This window comes from Onthophagus taurus, chromosome 1, assembly GCF_036711975.1.
Source record: "Onthophagus taurus isolate NC chromosome 1, IU_Otau_3.0, whole genome shotgun sequence".
NCBI classification, from domain to species: Eukaryota; Metazoa; Arthropoda; class Insecta; order Coleoptera; family Scarabaeidae; genus Onthophagus; species Onthophagus taurus.
In genome coordinates, this window is record NC_091966.1 from 42,098,187 (window position 1) to 42,117,835 (window position 19,649).

General features: G+C 31.0%; 2 long non-coding RNA genes across 2 annotated transcripts in view; one reads left to right on the forward strand and one right to left on the reverse strand.

The window, feature by feature from the left end:
• The window catches only part of LOC111419020 (uncharacterized), a 191,864-nt gene that overhangs the window by 132,460 nt on the left and 39,755 nt on the right, over positions 1 to 19,649 (reverse strand). The gene's annotated exons all lie outside the window — the stretch shown is intronic.
• Positions 10,054 to 10,380, forward strand: LOC139432629 (uncharacterized). The gene is made up of 2 exons (XR_011642369.1): positions 10,054 to 10,190; positions 10,248 to 10,380. It is a non-coding gene; the product is annotated as an uncharacterized lncRNA (long non-coding RNA).

Below are 19,649 nucleotides of genomic sequence, written 5' to 3' on the forward strand. Positions count from 1 at the left end.
TGCAGAAGAGGGATCACCTTTTGTCAGAATAGAACAATTGGGTTAAAAGATAAATAATTAGGTTGGGGATTTTTTTTTCAGGGATTTTAGCAGCTGGGCGAATTTTTTAATTTTTATGACACAAAATCTTTAAAGCTTTTGAAAACTGCAAATCAAATCATAGAAAACACCACAATAATATTTCTCTTTTAAAATTATACTAGTGATTGTGATTTGAATTATATTTTTCTGGATTGTGGCTGTTAATGGGCTGATGTAGTTAACAGGTTGTTTCCAGTTTGCTAACACTCAATCTTTCTTCTGCGAATTTAACCAGATGTATGTTAGTGTTAGTAATTAATGGACTGTGTGTGCCTACCTTTGAGGAATGAAGTGATGGGTGGAGTTCAATTGGAAAAAAAAAGAACTTAAATGAGAAGGTTATCGTATTTTAATGCAGACTATAAGTTGTAACAGCGGTCTAATACGATATACGACAATTGGAATATCAGAAGGTTTCTATCTCCATAAAGCAAGAATTCTGCAATAGCTATAACGTTCAGAGCATCAAAAAGGATTTCGCTCTTTCCTGAAACAAATTCTTGTCAAAGCTGAATATCCAAAATTATTAGAGCTGACATAATTTTTCTTAATCCGTAATTTCCTAATCCAGTCTGCGACAACCGGCCATGTATTGTTAAATAAATGTACTACGACCTGCAGAAGACGGATCATCTTTTGTCAGAATAGAATAATTGGGTTAAAACATAACTAATTAGATTGGGGATTTTTTTTCAGGGATTTCAGCAGTTGGACGAATTTCTTAATTTTTATGACACATATTTGAATAATTCTTAGAATCACAATGCCAATTGGATCAAAATCAAAATATTCAACACAAAATCTTTAAAGTTGTTGAAGACTGCAAATCAAATCATAGAAAACACCACAATAATATTTTTCTTTTGAAAGTTATACTAGTGATTGTGATTTGAATTATATATTTCTGTATTGTGACTGTTGATGGTCTGCTGTAGTTAACAGGTAGGTTTTCCTTATTAACACTTAACCTTTCTTGTAGGGATATAACCAGATGTTTGTTAGTGTCTTCCTTAGAAATACAAGAATGAATCATTTATGATAAGTCGTTAAAACTGGTTGAACTCATTCTAAAATAGATGAATATTTTATCAAGACGATGTAGAAGTTTTGCATCAGATTTCAAACCAACCCAACTAAATCTCTGCGTCAGCAAACAATCTACTGTGTGTGCCTTACCTTAGAAGAAGAAGGACTTAAATAAGATTTTTGTCGTATTTTAATGCAGACTACAAATTGTGACAGCGGTCAAATATGAATAATAATGGCTACAGTGTGCAATAAACTGTTTGTGCAATTGGAATGTTGAAATGTTTCCATCTCCATAAAGCGACAATTTTGCAACACCATTGTACGAGACATCAAAAAGGATTTTATTCTTTCCTGAAACGAATTTTTTCTAATTCATAATTTGTTCATCCAATAAGCGATTTGGCCAGCCTCCTTGACCTCAATGTTAGAACCTATGTATCAAGGTCCAAAGACCATGACTAGGATCTATAAAGCAAAAATCCTGCAATGGCTGTAATGTTCAGGGCATCCAAAACGGTTTCGCTTTTCCCTGAAACGAATTCTAGTCCAAGTTGAATATCCAAAATTAATAGAGCTGGGATTATTTTTATTAATCCATAATTTCCTAATCCAGTATGGGATTTGGTCCACCTCAGTGACCACCCCAACATGGTGGTCAACGACCAATCCCAACCCAATCTAAGTTGAATATCCAAAATTAATAGAGCTGAGATCACTTTTATTAATCCATAATTTTCTAATCCAGTATGAGATTTGGTCCACCTCGTTGACCACCCCAACACGATGATCAACGACCCATCCCAACCCAACATAACCCAACCTAAGTTGAATATCCAAAATTAATAGAGTTGAGATCACTTTTCCTAATCCAGTATGCGATTCTTAGGCAGGGATAGTTTGAATCCAAAAGCCAGCGCGGAGAAGATTTTACATGTTGTAGTAACTCGTTTGGCTCTGAATGTATGCACAGGGTGGCCAAATAAGCGTGCAAAGTACTATATCTCGCAACTACTCCTTGTAGAGACTTACGGTAAAAAATTTTATGACTAAAGTGGTTAAGAGAAAATAATGGAAATTATTTGGCAAAATTTATTCTTACAACTGGACGGTTGTCCAGCACATTTTGCTATAAATGTGAGAGACCATTTAAACAGCGATAGATCGCCACACTTAACTTGTTTGGATTTTTATTCATGGGTGCGGATAATGGTGTTTCAAACTCAACCCACAACCATACAAGACATGGAAAATAGGATTCGGAATGCCATTCATAACCTTCTAAGAGCAGAAATTTAAAGCGCAGTTTTTTCCACGCAAGAGAGCATACGCTCCATCCACAGCAATGAATAGAACATGATGGACGGCAATTTGAGTATTTAAAGAGGCATTAAATAAATTTTTAGAAGCTCGAGCTAATTTCTTTAGGGCAATTAGTAGTAGTTAGTTCTGCAATTATTATATGTTTAAAATTTTATTTATTTTTGTCAATATATTATGTCAAATTTTCGCTTCTAGTAGGACTAAAAAACAATAGAATGAGGAATGCTCTCAAAAGTGAGGTGAAGTATTTTCTAAACTAAGGCACATAAAAAAACTGATCGAATTTTCTCACAAAATCTTCTTTCACCGATATTTTAGATTAGAAACATGATAGCGAGGCGTGGTTTTCACTAGCCTGTTTGAGCTTCATTTTGCTGTTTTTCATGAAAAAAAAAGTAATACCAATGGAATTAACTTTTCTAAAAAAATTCATAATATCTGTTGTAATATCGAAAATGTATGTGGATTCGCTTTAAACCAATTTTGACAACTCGATCAGAGACATGGCCTTCAAGATTTAAGTCTTCTCGTCTTAGAACTCTTAGTATAAAAAGCAATGCAAACAGGCCTTAGGCATGTTAGTTCACTGTTCCAACCCCATCCAATTATGAAAAAAGTAGAGCCAGAACCCTTCAAGTAGGAGAAAACTTTGTTGCTTCAAAATAAAATCAACCTCATATTATTACAATGTTACGTCTACAAATTGGTCTAATAGCTTTGTATGTTTTAGAATCACATTCATCTGTAGAAGACTTCCCAACCCATTCTATCCAGCAAGGATTTAGCGACTACCACCTAATTGAAGGTAACCAACATTAGAGTTAGTTCTAGTTTTACACTACCACTATTACTACTTAGAACTAACATTACACCTAGAACTAGAATCATTCGTGTTGCGTTGGGTTGGATTGAACTAATATTAGACCTAGAACTAGAAACATTTGGGTTCAGCCGTACATCTCTTAAGACGGCTAAACCCGAATCTACACTAAATCTAGAACTAGAAAGTTTCTTCTAGTATCTTTTTATCTATTGTTATCTTGATATTTCATTATAATCACATTCATTTGTAAATCTTCGGATCCGGTATTATCTACTATAATTGCAGTCCTGCGGTGTTGTGAATGATGTAGTTCTATAGTATGCAGTGCTTCTGCTATTACATAAACATAAAAAAAGTGCTCTTCAAGCATTAAGTCTCATTGTCTTAGAAATGATATAACTTTAGTATCATAAATATTGGTGTGGGAGTGGAAGAGCTGGATTTGAAATGGTTATTAATTTGTTATGGACTTTTTATGAACCTTTCAAGCGCCTCAAAGAAAACAATTCAGCCACGTCAAGGCAAGATTGTCCTACAACTAGCAATATTACTCATTCTGCTCACAGTAGTCACGATATCTTTGTGTCTCTATGAGCCACGGAGTAGACTTAAGCTCTCTTCATTGGTACCTCGTAAGCTTTTCAACCACAATCATCAACAACTCTTAGTATAGAAAGCAATGTAAACAGGTGAACAGGTAAACAGAAATCAACCTCATATTATTGCAATGTTACGTCTACAAATTGGTCTAATAGCTTTGCTTATTTTAGAATCACATCCATCTGTAAAAGACTTCCCAAACCATTCCATCCAGCAAGGACTCAACGATGACTCACTAATTAAAGGTAACCAACTTCAGAAAAAAGGTAGTAATTACATCTTTTTGTACAGGTTTCTCATTTCGATGTACAGGCAGAAGGTGGGCAGAACGTTATTGCTGCTCAAGGCAGATCAGCAACAAGATTCTTGCTTTACCTTCTGGTTCTCCTAGCATTTCTCCAGCATGTGGTACATGATATACAAGATCATTTTATAAGCGCAAAAAAAAACAAGTTCTCCTTGATTACATAACTCACAGGAGCAAAGTTACCATGTTCATTGAGTCTAATCATCTTTAACGTTTTTTAAAGATTTCAAAGAAAAATTTAGCTTTATCCGAAACCATTAGGAATTGAGAAATGAAACTTTTTGATTAAATTACATGCGTTTTTAAATTTTTAAGGTCAACAGTTTTTATTTTAATGAAAGTTTTAAAAGTCATAATGTAAGTAATCAAGCTTCAACAAAAAATAATTATTTTATATTAACTCCTTCCAATAATAAACTCAGAATTAATTATATCAATAAACAACCTTCAAACCGTATAATTAATAACAACAAAGTTGCGATTCGAGCGAGATTAATTACCAATTATACCAGTATGCCTGTACCTACAACACTCATTTTTATTATAAACACCGTATATTATCCAATTTCTTTTAAAATACCATGTCATAATCGATATTTAAATTTTCCACGATAATTATTGCGGTTAACCTCACGTTTCATTTATCAAACATCAATTAATCTTTAACTCAATTCATGTAACAAAACCACTGGAACCAAACCGCCACTTAAACAGGCGAAATCCCTAAAATACCTGAAGTGTGTGTATAGAGAAACTTATTTTTCATTGACGGGGGTTGTAGTGCAGACGTGTGCCTTTTTTTTCTAAATGGGTTCCTAAAAACCTCAACCTGTCAGGTATAGAAAGAAACCCATTCGTTGAGCTGTCAATACATTGAATAAGGGGATAATCGATCTATTAGAGGTTCATCGGCAACACCTAGTTTATTTTTCACCTGTGTATTCGTATTTAGGGGTTCAAACCCCTCTTTTAACTTTACTTCCCTTTATAAATCTTTTATTATATTTTTTTTTTTTTGAGCTTTCGAAAACATCAAATTAACACTTTAATTCTTAAAATTAAAAGAAATTAAAAGAACGGTGTTCATAACTAAAGAAGTAGCGTGTGCCTGTCTCATTTTTTTTCTTGTTTAATATCCCCATTATTAAACTTCCATCAAATTAATCGTCTGTCCCCCTTCTGCAACGTTGTAAATGATACCCAAGTGACCCTAATGTGTTCTTAGGTTTCTTAAAGAAAGCAACCTTCACCGGACAAACATATGGACAATACACCTTTTTTTTGTACTTGTCAAAAGAAATGTTTCGTTAAAAATTGTATTAAAATCGTTATTTTAATTGGTGAAAGCAAAAAAAACCTTCCCTTCAATAAGAAGTTAAGAAGCTTCCTTTTCTAATAAAAAGAACTAAATCTTCCCTTACTGTACACTAGGGACACAGCTTTTTAAGCTTTAATTCCGACGTCTTCGATAATGGTAAAGATAAAGCTCTCACAAAAAAAATCCTTAGATTTAAAATCTTAAAATAAAAAACACTTTCCCACATAAAAACTGGAACTGGTAGCATATGCTGGATGAGTAGATGTAAATTTTTAGTAACCCCATCGAAAAAAAAGGTGGTTATCCTGTAGGTGTGCTATCCATCCGCCTGGGAACGTATCTTCCGAAGTTAACCCTCGCCTATTTGCCTAAGAATAAAACGCGAGGAGAAAAAACAACGGGCATTTATTTTCTTTACGACCCGGAAGGGAGGGACGCATAAGAGAAGAAAAGGGTTCTTCGAGAAGCTGTCTTCCTCTGTTAATGTATGCATGCCCTTGCATATCATTACTGCTACCTCTTTCGGGATCTATTTCTTTCTTTCTCGTTGGGTTTATTATATGCCTGTTCACAGAGGCTGCCCATTTATAAAACCGTGAGAAGCAGGTTATAAGAAGGAGTTGGATCGGAGGAGTACCATAAGGTTTATTTTTTAAGCCGGAAATACAGATTTATTCTTTGAATTATTTTCTTTTTTGTTATTTAAAGTTTAAAAATAAAATAAACTAAATATTCTTTAAAAAATGTTTCGGATAAAAGTAGTTTTATAAATTTTTTTTTTTTTTAATTGTTCACCTTGGAAACTTTAAATTTGGTATATCCTAACCTTAAAGGTTTCTTTATAACCTCAAAAAATTTTATTACTTAATTTCGAACCGTCATGGAGAAAAAAAAAATTTCTTTAGTCATTTTTGAAACATCAAAATAGAAATCGGTGTTTTTTAAAAATACTGTTCGCCTTGGAATCTTAAAAATGCATATAACTTAACCTCAAATAATCATAGATAACCTCAAAAAGTTTCATTTCTCAATTCCAAACTATTTTGGATAAAATTAAGCTTTTCTTTAACTACGTCATTAAAAAGCGTTAAATTCAAATACGCGACTTTTAAAATATTTTTCAAAAAAAATTGTTAACTTTGGAAACTTAAAATTTGGCACATCCTAACCTCAAACGTTTCTTTATAACCTCAAAAAGTTTCATTTCCCAATTCCAAACCGTTTTGGACAAAACTAAGTTTTTCTTTAACTACATCATTAAAAAGCGTTAAATTTAAATTATTTTTTAAATAATTGTTCACCTTGAAAACTTTAAAATTGGCATATCCTAACCTCAAACGTTTCTTTATAACCTCAAAAAGTTTCATTTCTCAATTCTAAACAGTTTTGGACAAAACTAAGTTTTTCTTTAACTACATCATTAAAAAGCGTTAAATTCAAATTATTTTTTAAATAATTGTTCACCTTGAAAACTTTAAAATTGGCATATCCTAACCTCAAACGTTTCTTTATAACCTCAAAAAGTTTCGTTTCTCAATTCTAAACAGTTTTGGACAAAACTAAGTTTTTCTTTAACTACATCATTAAAAAGCGTTAAATTCAAATTATTTTTTAAATAATTGTTCACCTTGAAAACTTTAAAATTGGCATATCCTAACCTCAAACGTTTCTTTATAACCTCAAAAAGTTTCATTTCTCAATTCTAAACAGTTTTGAATAAAACTAAGTTTTTCTTTAACTACATCATTAAAAAGCGTTAAATTCAAATAGGCGACTTTTAAATTATTTTTCTAAAAAATTGTTCGCCTTGGAAACTTCAAAGTTGGCATATCCTAACCTCTAACGTTTCTTTATAACCTCAAAAAGTTTTATTTCTCGATTCCAAACCGTTTTGGATAAAACTAAGTTTTTCTTTAACTACATCATTAAAAAGCGTTTTAAATTTAAATTATTTTTTAAATAATTGCTCACCTAGGAAACTTTAAAGTTGGCATATCCTAACCTCAAATGTTTCTTTATAACCTCAAAAAGTTTCATTTCTCAATTCTAAACAGTTTTGAATAAAACTAAGTTTTTCTTTAACTACATTACTAAAAAGCGTTAAATTCAAATAGGCGACTTTTAAATTATTTTTCTAAAAAATTGTTCGCCTTGGAAACTTCAAAGTTGGCATATCCTAACCTCTAACGTTTCTTTATAACCTCAAAATGTTTTATTTCTCGATTCCAAACCGTTTTGGATAAAACTAAGTTTTTCTTTAACTACATCTTAAAAAGCGTTTTAAATTCAAATTATTTTTTTAATAATTGCTCACCTAGGCAACTTTAAAGTTAGCATATCCTAACCTCAAATGTTTCTTTATAACCTCAAAAAGTTTCATTTCTGAATTCCATACCGTTTTGGACAAAACTAAGTTTTTCTTTAACCACATCATTAAAAAGTGTTAAATTCAAATTATTTTTTAAATAATTGTTCACCTTGAAAACTTTAAAATTGGCATATCCTAACCTCAAACGTTTCTTTATAACCTCAAAGTTCCATTTCTCAATTCTAAACAGTTTTGAATAAAACTAAGTTTTTCTTTAACTACATTACTAAAAAGCGTTAAATTCAAATAGGCGACTTTTAAATTATTTTTCTAAAAAATTGTTCGCCTTGGAAAAGTTCAAAGTTGACATATCCTAACCTCTAACGTTTCTTTATAACCTCAAAAAGTTTTATTTCTCGATTCCAAACCGTTTTGGATAAAACTAAGTTTTTCTTTAACTACATCATTAAAAAGCGTTTTAAATTCAAATTATTTTTTAAATAATTGTTCACCTTGAAAACTTTAAATTTGGCATATCCTAACCTCAAACGTTTCTTTATAACCTCAAAAAGTTTCATTTCTCAATTCCTAACCGTTTTAGATAAAACTAAGTTTTTCGTTAACTACATCATTAAAAAGCGTTAAATTAAAATTATTTTTTAAATAATTGTTCACCTTGGAAACTTTTAATTTGGTGTATCCTAACCTCAAGCGTTTCTTTATAACCTCAAAAAGTTTCATTTCTCAATTCCCAACCGTTTCGGATAAAACTAAGTTTTTCTTTAACTACATCATTAAAAAGCGTTAAATTCAAATAGGTGACTTTTAAATTATTTTTCTAAAGAATTGCTCACCTTGGAAACTTTAAATTTGACATACTCTAACCTCAAACGTTTCTTTATAACCTCAAAAAGTTTCATTTCTCAATTCCTAACCGTTTTGGAAAAAACTAAGTTTTGCTTTAACTACATCATTAAAAAGCTTTAAATTCAAATAAGCGACTTTTAACATTTTTTTCTAAAGAATTGTTGACCTTGGAAACTTTAAATTTGACATATCCTAACCTCAAACGTTTCTTTATAACCTCAAAAAGTTTCATTTCTCAATTCCAAACCGTTTCGGATAAAACTAAGTTTTTCTTTAACTACATCTTTAAAAAGCGATAAATTAAAATTATTTTTCTAAAGAATTGTTCACCTTGGAAACTTTAAATTTGGCATATTCTAACCTCAAACGTTTCTTTATAACCTCAAAAAGTTTCATTTCTCAATTCCAAACCGTTTTGGAAAAAACTAAGTTTTTCTTTAACTACATCATTAAAAAGCGTTAAATTCTAACAGGTGACTTAAAATTTTTTTTTATAAAGAACTGTTCATCTTGGAAACTTTAAATTTGGTATATCTTAACCTCAAACGTTTCTTTATAACCTCAAAAAAATTCATTACTTAATTCCGAACCGTTATGGAGAAAAAAAAATTTTTTTGATGTAAATCCTCAATTATTTCCCGTTAATAATGTTAACGGATATATTCCAACTTTAGAACAACCCTAGTAATTCCATTCTATAATTATCTTTTCTAATTATTTTTTACGCTTATTAATAAATATAAGGAAAACCCTAAACGTTTCAATTTCCGGAACTCGGTAATTACAAAATTGTAGACGATGGGGCGTGATTTTTATACAAAACCATAATAACGAAAATTACCGTAGTACTACAACGTTGTGCCGTGCTGTAATTGTAAACCTCTCCCTCTATAATTGCAGCATGCGGTCAACGCGGTATAATATAAATATGTTTACCGAAACGGTAAACGCTTTTTAAAAGGTCGTTAATGATTTCACATTTTTTTTCATTTAAAACAAATCAATTACTTCATCATTCCTCTTTATACAACAAACTTAAATCTCGGCTACTTCCCTAATCGAAAGGCAAAAAATTCGAAAGGGTGTATGTAGTATATAATGCCAGGTAAAAAATAAGGAAATAAGTTTCGATATCACCCTATAATTTTCACCCCGACACTTTATTTGTACGACTGTATGCAAATGAGTTAAAAAAAAAGCAGGTAGATCGAGATTTATTTTATTTACCCTTTTTCTTTTTTACTAGGAGACGTTTCAAGTCTCACTACCCCCTTTTTTTTTTCTTGAAAAGTAAAGTAAAAAATAATAACAACGTCCCGTGTAGGTCGTAACGTAAACACTCATATTACGACTGACCGATAATTATAGTAATAACGCTCCCGGGAAACGTGAGACAGATGGCGAAAAATGACATTTCATTAAAAAACGATTACCGCCCGTCGATGATACAAGAAGTGTCCCCGAAATACTTTATATACATATATAAGTCATCATTCCAAAGATATCGTTTTATGTGGAAAGACATCGTCTTTAAATGGTAAATAATTCTCGAAAATTGTTCCATTTTAATTGCAATATAATTTTTTTAACGCAGGTGTTTTAGTTAACACTCCGTTATTATTGTCGACGTTTAAATTGGGAAGTTAACTAAATTGGATGATTACACAAATATAATAAATTACAATTTTGTAATTATAAATAAAAACTATACATTGTATATACAATAATTGAACGTTTTTTATGGATTAAATCTTTTTCACTGTTGGGTAGTAACTAAATTATCTGATTTTAAAGGAACGGCACTGACTTGACAAGCCGGAAATTGCTCCTAATTACATCTTCACCCTCCTCCACTCAAAAACATCCTCCATTCAACTTCATTTCCCAACATCAAGACGGCAACGTCTTCGATTCAATAATCACTTTAGTTGTAATCATGAAATGTCCTTTTTAACTTTTAATAACCTTATATCAAACACCTATATATATATATGCTGTTGTGGTCGATATATAAGTATATAGAGTGTCAGCCAAAAAGTCAACAACATCAGATATTTTAATTATCAAAATTATAAAGAGAAATTGTCAAAAAATCATATAGGCAGTATTTTTAAGAATCATGATATAATATGTATGTCAAATTGAAGCTTAAAGATTCTAGTTTGTGATATGGTATAAAAACTATATGACAATATTATTAAAATTTTCAGGAAAAAGTTCTTCAAAAAAATTGTCAAATTTATAACTCAAGAATAATACGAAATTTTCAAAAAATCATATCGGCTGTATTTTTAAGAATCATGATATGATATGTATGTCAAATTGAAGCTTAAATATTCTAGTTTGTGATATGATATAAAAACTATATGACAATATTATTAAAAGTTTCAGGAAAAATTTCTTAAAGAAAAAATTGACAAATTTATAATTCAAGAATAATACGAAATTTTCAAAAAATCATATCGGCTGTATTTTTAAGAATCATGATATGATATGTATCTCAAATTGAAGCTTAAAGATTCTAGTTTATGATATGATATAAAAACTATCCGATAATATTATTAAAATTTCCAGGAAAAAGTTCTTAAAGAAGAAATTGTCAAATTTATAAATCATAAAAAAATACGAATTTCTCAAAAAATCATAGTGATTTTATTTTTGAGAATTATGATATGATGTCTATGTTAAATTAAAGCTTAAAAATTCTAGTTTATGATATGATATAAAAACTATATGATAATATTATTAAAATTTTCAGGTAAAAATTTTTAAAGAAAAAATTGTCAAATTTATAACTGAAAAATAATATGAAATTTTCAAAAAATCATATCTACTGTAGTTCTAAGCATCATGATATGATGTGTATGTTAAATTGTAGCTTAAAGATTCTAGTTTGTGATATGATATCAAACTATATGATAATATTATTAAAATTTCCAGGAAAAAGTTCTTAAAGAAGAAATTGTCAAATTTATAAATCATAAAAAAATACGAATTTTTCAAAAAATCATAACGATTTTATTTTTGAAAATTATGATATGATCTCTATGTTAAATTAAAGCTTAAAGATTCTAGTTTATGATATGATATAACAACTATATGATAATATTATTAAAATTTTCAGGTAAAAATTCTTAAAGAAAGAATTGTCAAATTTATAACTGAAGAAAAATACGAAATTTTCAAAAAATCATATCGGCTGTATTTTTAAGAATCGTGCTATGATATGTATGTTAAATTAAAGCTTAAAGATTCTAGTTTATGATATGATATAAAAAGTATATAACAATATTATTAAAATTTCCGGGAAAAAGTTCCTAAATAAAAAATTGATAAATTTATAACTCAAGAATAATACAAAATTTTCAAAAAATCACATCGACTGTATTTTTAAGAATCATGATATGATATGTATGTTAAATTGAAGCTTAAAGGTTCTAGTTTATGATATGATATAAAAACTATATGATAATATCATTAAAATTTCCAGGAAAAAGTTCTTGAAGAAAAAATTGTCAAATTTATAACTCAAGAATAATACAAAATTTTCAAAATATCATATCGGCTATGTGTTTAAGAATCATGATATGATATGTATGTTAAATTGAAGCTTAAAGATTCTAGTTTATGATATGATATAAAAACTGTATGATAATATTATTAAAATTTCCAGGAAAAAGTTCTTAAAGAAAAAATTGTTAAATTTATAACTCAAGAATCATACGAAAAATTTCAGAAAATCTTATCAGCTGTATTTATAAGAATCATGGTATGATATGTATGTTAAATTGAAGCTTAAAGATTCTAGTTTATGATATGATATAAAAACTATATGATAATATTATTAAAATTTCCAGGAAAAAGTTCTTAAAGAAAAAATTGTCAAATTTGTAACTCAAGAATAAAACAAAATTTTCAAAACATCACATCGGCTGTATTTTTAAGAATCATGATATGATATGTATATTAAATTGAAGCTTAAAGATTCTAGGCTATGATATGATATAAAAACTATATGATAATATTATTAAAATTTTCAGGAAAAAGTTCTTAAAGAAAAAATTGTCAAATTTATACCTGAAGAATAATACGAAATTTTCGAAGAATCATATCGGCTGTATTTTTAAGAATCATGATAACATTTGTATGTTAAATTGAAGCTTAAAGATTCTAGTTTATGATATGATATAAAAACTGTATGATAATATTATTAAAATTTCCAGGTAAAAGTTCTTAAAGAAGAAAAATAAGAAATTGTCAAATTTATAAATTTATTATTTTTATAGGAAATTTTCAAAAAACCATATCATACATAAAAATTATATAAAGAATAGGTTGTGGCTGTTAGCTTCACGAACACTATATATATAATTTATATATATATAATAACTATATGTAGTTATTATATACAGGGTGCCCATTATGTATATCATATATCGTGGTAGGTACCAACTTTAGAAAAAAAATTTATACAAAAGTTGTTTAATATTTTATTTGCCATAAGAATTAAGAAAACAGCATTCAATTATTTTTATTTCAAAAAACAAATTCTGATGTAAGGGTACAAAAATTTTACGTCATCGTAAAGAGAAAAGTAATCTCTATCAAATGAGCCTAACGAAAGGGTACATTGCCATTTAAAAAAATTCAAGTGTTATTCGTTACTCATTTGTTTTCTGAATTATAAACAATTGAATGCAATCTTATTATGGCAAATAAAATATTAAACAACTTTTGTATAAAATGTTTTTTATAAAGATAACATTTACCGAGATATATACTATATTCCATACGTAATGGGCACCTTGTATATTTAGTATGTAGTTATATAGTTGAATAAAATTCCGCAAAAATTTCCAGTGGGGTGGCGCTCTGAAAAACTTTATCGTGAGCTGGCGTCACCTATCGAAAAAAAATACAACCACAAAAATAACATCCCCACCCTCACGGGTTTCTGCGATTGATTTTTGCGCGATTCTTTTATCGAAAGCGGCCATTCTGCGTCGATGTGTGTGGATTGAGTGTGGCAAAGTACGTTTTTTTTGCCGTTGTAAATTGTGTGCGCCGCGACGACGTGCGTCTCCTTCCAAAAATGGCCGACAACGTAAAAAACAGCCCTTCATAACCAAAGAATCAAAGCAACCAACTCACAACTAACATTGCCACTCCAGTAAGCGGATTTTAAACGAAAAAATTGCATTCAATTTAATAATAATAAATGTAGAGTGACATGTAATTACGGCTAATATGTAAATTGTTAATGATAGCGGGGTCTCGTTTGCGACCGTTTTATATTAATCGCGTCGGTTATTTAATTGTGGGGCAACCCCGCTTTGGAATTGGCACGCGGAGCGCCGATTTTAATGAAGGGAAAAGTTACATGGAGTTTTCGTATAAGAAGAAAAGAGACGTGAAATCACGTTATAGTATCGCGGGGTTTAATTGCTTTATTATAAGATAATGATATGGTTGGGCGTCTTTCGTGTTTGCCGACGATTTTCAAGTACACAACGTTAAAGGAAACGATTATTAATCGAAATATGAAATTATAATTAATAAATCAACGTTCGTCAAGAATTACTTTTTTTATAACGAATCCATAACAGGTGTTTCAATTTAATGTTTTTAATCAATGTTTTCTTATTTTTAATAAAGAAAAATATATATTTATCGTTTTTTGTCAAATGTTTCTATAGATATTTATCATCAAACAATCCTTATTGCTAAAAGTTCAGAACTAGTAGTATACAGGTTCTGAAAGTACTATATAGTCATTTATCAGCAAAATATAGTCTTTTGCAAACGGTATCTAATCTTTTACCAGCAGTATTAAGTCATCTACTAGCAGAATTTAGTTTTCGCCTAACAGTATAAAATCTTCGCAAATGTCCTTGTCTTCAACTAGTAAAATTAGTCTTCTCCAAGCAGTACCTAAGTTCTACCAACAGCATATTGTCCTTTTCAAGCAGTATTTATCTCTTCAAGCAATAAACAGTCATCTGCACGCAGTAAACAGTCTTCTGTAACCAGTAAGTTGCTTTCTCTTAAGCAGTAGTTTTTCAGTAAGCAGTATTTAGTCATCTATCAGCAAAATTTAGTCTTTCGCAAGCAGTATCTAATCTTTTTCCAGCAGTATTAAACCATCTACTAGCAGAATTTAGTTTTCGCCTAACAATATAAAATCTTTGCAAATGTCCTTGTCTTCAACTAGTAGAATTAGTGTTCTCCAAGCAGCACCTAAGTTCTACCAGCAGCATATAGTCCTTTTCAAGCAGTATTTATCTCTTGCAAGTAATAAACAGTCGTCTACACGCAGTAAACAGTCTTCTGTAACCAGTAAGTTGCTTTCTCTTAAGCAGCAGTCTTTAAGTAAGCAGTATTTAGTCATCTACCAGCAAAATTTAGTCTTTTGCAAACAGTATCTAATCTTTTCCCAGCAGTATTAAGTCATCTTCTAGCAGAATTTAGTTTTCGCCTAACAGTATAAAATCTTCGCAAATGTCCTGGTCTTCAAGTAGTAGAATTAGTCTTCTCCAAGCAATACCTAAGTTTTACCAGCAGCATATTGTCCTTTTCAAGCAGTATTTAACTCTTGCAAGCAATAAACAGTCGTCTACACGCAGTAAACAGTCTTCTGTAACCAGTAAGTTGCTTTCTCTTAAGCAGTAGTCTTTAAGTAAGCAGTATTTAGTCATCTACCAGCAGACTTTAGTCTTTTGCAAGCAGTATCTAATCTTTTACCAGCAGTATTAAGTCATGTACTAGTAGAATTTAGTTATCGCCTAACAGAATAAAGCTTCGCAAATGTCCTGGTCTTCAACTAGCAGAATTAGTCTTCTCCAAGCAGTACCTAAGTTCTACCAGCAGTATATTGTCCTTTTCAAGCAGTATTTATCTCTTGCAAGCAATAAACAGTCGTCTACACGCAGTAAACTGTCTTCTGTAACCAGTAAGTTGCTTTCTCTTAAGCAGTAGTCTTTCAGTAAGCAGTATTTAGTCATCTACCAGTAGAATTTAGTCTTTTTCAAGCAGTATCTAATCTTTTACCAGCAGTATTAAGTCATCTACTAGCAAAATTTTGTTTTCGCCTAACGGTATAAAATCTTCGCAAATGTCCTTGTCTTCAACAAGTAGAATTAGTCTTCTCCAAGCAATACCTAAGTTCTTCCAGCAGCATACTGTCGTTTTCAAGCAGTATTTATCTCTTGCAAGCAATAAACAGTCGTCTACACGCAGTAAACTGTCTTCTGTGACCAGTAAGTTGCTTTTTCTTAAGCAGTAGTCTTTCAGTAAGCAGTATTTAGTCATCTACCAGCAAAATTTAGTCTTTTGTAAGCAGTATCTAATCTTTTACCAGCAGTATTAAGTCATCTACTAGCAGAATTTAGTTTTCGCCTAACGGTATAAAATCTTCGCAAATGTCCTTGTCTTCAACAAGTAGAATTAGTCTTCTCCAAGCAATACCTAAGTTCTTCCAGCAGCATACTGTCGTTTTCAAGCAGTATTTATCTCTTGCAAGCAATAAACAGTCGTCTACACGCAGTAAACTGTCTTCTGTAACCAGTAAGTTGCTTTCTCTTAAGCAGTAGTCTTTCAGTAAGCAGTATTTAGTCATCTACCAGCAAAATTTAGTCTTTTGTAAGCAGTATCTAATCTTTTACCAGCAGTATTAAGTCATCTACTAGCAGAATTTAGTTTTCGCCTAACAGTATAAAATCTTCGCAAATATCCTTGTCTTCAACCAGTAGAATCTAGTCTTCTCCAAGCAGTACCTAAGTTCTACCAGCAGCATATTGTCCTTTTCAAGTAGTATTTATCTCTTGCCAGCAATAAACAGTCGTCTACACGCAGTAAACAGTCTTCTGTAACCAATAAATTGCTTTCTCATAAACAGCAGTCTTTAAGCAAGCAGTATTTAGTCATCTACCAGCAGAATTTAGTCTTTTGTAAACAGTATCTAATCTTTTACCAGCAGTATTAAGTCACCTACTAGCAGAATTTAGTTTTCGCCTAACAGTATAAAATCTTCGCAAATGTCCTCGTCTTCAACTAGTAGAATTAGTTTTCTCCAAGCAATACCTAAGTTCTACCAGCAGCATATTGTCCTTTTCAAGTAGTATTTATCTCTTGCAACCAATAAACAGTTATTTACACGCAGTAAACAGTCTTCTGTAACCAATAAATTGCTTTCTCTTAAGCAGCAGTCTTTAAGTAAGCAGTATTTAGTCATCTACCAGCAAAATTTAGTCTTTTGTAAGCAGTATCTAATCTTTTACCAGCAGTATTAAGTCATCTACTAGCAGAATTTAGTTTTCGCCTAACAGTATAAAATCTTCGCAAATGTCCTCGTCTTCAACTAGTAGAATTAGTCTTCTCCAAGCAGTACCTAAGTTCTACCAACAGCATATTGTCCTTTTCAAGCAGTATTTATCTCTTCAAGTAATAAACAGTCATCTACACGCAGTAAACAGTCTTCTGTAACCAGTAAGTTGCTTTCTCTTAAGCAGCAGTGTTTCAGTAAGCAGTACTTAGTCATCTATCAGCAGAATTTAGTCTTTTGCAAGCAGTATCTAATCTTGTACCAGCAATATTAAGTCATCTACTAGCAGAATTTAGTTTTCGCCTAACAGTATAAAATCTTCGCAAATGTCCTGGTCTTCAAGTAGTAGAATTAGTCGTCTCCAAGCAGTACCTAAATTCTACAAAAGCATAATATCCTTTTCAAGCAGTATTTATCTCTTGCAAGCAATAAACAGTCGTCTACACGCAGTAAAGAGTCTTCTGTAACCAGTAAGTTGCTTTCTCTTAAGCAGCAGTCTTTAAGTAAGCAGTATTTAGTCATCTACCAGCAGAATATAGTTTTTTGCAAGCAGTATCTAATCTTCTTAATAGCATATTTAGTCATCTACCAGTACAATTTAGTATTCTGCAAACAATATCTAGTTTTCTGCCAGCAGTATATTATCGTCTACAACAAATAAACAACATTCTGCAGTAAATAGTCTTCTGAAAAGAATTTCGAGTTCATTGCTAACAATAAACAAGCATCCCGCCTCTATCCGCAATATTTTAATCTTCTACTTTCAGCATGATCCTTTGACCAAGAACCTTCTGCCAGCAGAATTTAGCATTCTGCGAGCAGTATCTAATTTTCTGCCAGCAATACATTGTCTTTTGCAAGCAATAAACAACTTATGCAGTCTTCTATCAGCAGTAATTATTCTTCTACGAAGTCAGCAGATGATAGGAGGCAGAGAAAAAGTCGAATAAATGATATCTCAAAAAATAATTGAGATATCATAACGAAATAAAAACCATTTTAAAGCGAATTTGATGTAGATTTAGATAAGATAATGTAAGATAATTAATTAAAAATATATTCAGAGTGATTTATTAAAAATTACTTAACGACAAAGTTTTGAACAGATGTTTTCCTCAACGTTTTTTTTTTTAACCCATTAACTGAGACGTATTGTTTTAACTTTACAAGCTGACCGGTTTTCAAACTGTACATAACGGTTTTGAAATCCAAAAGGGTTACCCAACGTGTTGTATCACGCATGCAAATTAGACACGGCGGATCATTGCCGGTACGAGTGCAAATGAACAGAAAGAAAAAATAACGAGGGGAAACAATGCTCATTGTCGAGTTGAAACTGGTGGTCCTACCTGGATATGCAAATCGAATTAAAAAAAGTTGAATGAATGACTCCCGTATAGCTTTTGTAACTAAAATTTTTGTAACATTTTTTTTTAATTTTCAACTTTTTAAAAGCAATTATTTTATGGAAATTTCTTTTTATTCACCTGATACCTTTTAGTTTTATTGAAAGGTAAATTTATTCCTTCTCATTGAATGCGAAGTAACCATATGGTGATGTGATGTTTCGCGACACTTTCCCATAGAGTTTTAAGCGAAAGGATGTTATAATTATATGCATGTAGAACCTGGGGTTTTTGTTGCCTGCTCCTCTGTGTTAGAGGAGACAGAAGAACTAAAACGGGTTTTGGGACCCGGGGTTATTATTATTATTTTTTTTTAATGTATGCATATGAATATGGACCGTATAAACATAAGGGTCGAAGTGTGACTGACAAGATTTAAACCAACGAGTTGTTCCGTTGTATAATTTTTTTCTCAGTCTTTCAAACACTTTCGACGATGATACAACTCAGCATCTGCTTTTTATTAAAAATGAATTTTATAGTTCGAAATTTGAAAGTGTTGCAACAAAAATTTTGATTAAGTGATTTTTGAAATTTATTTTGGGTACGTACTAAAAAAAATTTAATTTAAACCTAAGTTGGATTTAAAATGAAATCTTGAAAGTTCTGGTTTTCTTGCGCGCCGCTTTTGCCTCCCTCCTTTTCCAGATTAATCAAATACAACACAATGGTTTCGGGAGGGAAAAGACGTCAGATGAGGGGGTGGGGTTTCGGAAAATGGGGTGAGTTCTAAATCTCCTGAAAGGCTTTCCTAACATATTGAAAACACGTCGCGTCGTTCGCAGAATATTATAGAGGTTTAAAATTTCCGCCACCTCCGGTCTCGGTATCCGTCGGTTTCCGGCCGTTCTAACTGAAATACGACGGATACATCCATCTGGACGTTCTAAGGGATTCCGGGAAAACGGCGAAAAGCCGTCGTCGTCGAGCTTTTCGAATGAGACAGCACGTCGTTTCGGATGAAAACAAATTTAATCACGACCAGACGTTTCTATCAATCCATCTTACATTTATTTATTTTCGTTTTCATAAAAGATTTTATTATTTTCAACTAAAACTAGAACTAATACTCAACAATCTGGCGCTGATTATAGAGGCAAACAATTTTTTTTTCCATAATTTAAAAAAAAACGTGAAAAATCGAATTCTTAAGATATCTTCATAAGCTATTGTTCACTTATACAGAAAAGTACATACTTTCTCATGAACAAAGCCGCATTTGAAAATCTTTGTTCATTCTTGAGATATTAATATTTGAAGTAATCTCACT